This window comes from Octopus bimaculoides, chromosome 24 (assembly GCF_001194135.2).
Source record: "Octopus bimaculoides isolate UCB-OBI-ISO-001 chromosome 24, ASM119413v2, whole genome shotgun sequence".
NCBI classification, from domain to species: Eukaryota; Metazoa; Mollusca; class Cephalopoda; order Octopoda; family Octopodidae; genus Octopus; species Octopus bimaculoides.
In genome coordinates, this window is record NC_069004.1 from 3,365,393 (window position 1) to 3,366,377 (window position 985).

General features: G+C 34.0%; 1 protein-coding gene across 1 annotated transcript in view; it reads right to left on the reverse strand.

Moving 5' to 3' along the window:
• The window catches only part of LOC106868757 (RNA-binding protein 5), a 30,272-nt gene that overhangs the window by 19,926 nt on the left and 9,361 nt on the right, over positions 1–985 (reverse strand). The gene's annotated exons all lie outside the window — the stretch shown is intronic.

Sequence of the window (985 nt, forward strand, 5' to 3'; positions counted from 1 at the left end):
GTGTATGTGTGTGGAGATGGATATTATTGTTGTGTATATGTGTATATGCGTGTGAGTTATACTAGAAGTTTCAGAAGGATAGTAGTAGTAATAGTAGTAGTAAGAGAGCACTAAAAATAGCAGCTATCAACATCATCATCATAGTTAATTAATAAATTAATTGGCAGGGTGATAAAAAGAAAAAAAAAAAAAAACTTTGGCAAGGGAAGACATTAAAATAAAAAAATATTAAAAAATGGAGCTGCAAAGCTGAGCTGAGGTGAGAAGTTGGATGGGGTTGGGGGGGAGCATGTTTTCAAAGAACGAAGAAAGAGATGACATACAGGAAATCATGTGCAAGTTCTGCTGGGAAGCCACGACACAATTTCGCTTTGCAAAGAACAAACATTTGGCTGCTCACTGCTATAGAATCCACATTAAATAAATTAGGATGGTTCGGAACAAAAATTCGGAACTAATTAAAAAAAAAAAAGGAATTCCTTGGAAACGGATTGTAGGAGGGACACACTAATGATTTTTATTATTACCTCTGCTTTAGCAAAGGTGTAGGTATTGTTTTCAGTTTGTTTGTTTGTCCGTGGACAAGATATCTCAAGAATCGCTGGATGGATTCAGATGAAACTTTCAACAATGTTTGGCTTCGTGACTGGCATGAACTGATTAGAGTTTGGGAGTGATCCAGTACTGGACAAGAATTCTGGATTATTTTTCCAGTTCTTTTACTTAATTTTTGAGAGCGATCGGGTTCATTTTTAGTATTCTCATTTGTGAGAGCAGTCGAGTTTATTTCAGATATTCTCATTTTAAAAATCATCTCCAGCTAATCATTAAAAGGACGTTGGTGTTGCCTTGGCAGAGGTTTACGCTCTCTGAGTGCTCTTGTTATAATAATAATAATAATAATAATAATAATAATAATAATAATAATAATAATATTTTTTTCTTCTAGTGCTCATCTCAAACAGAGATGTCTTAAAAATGTACG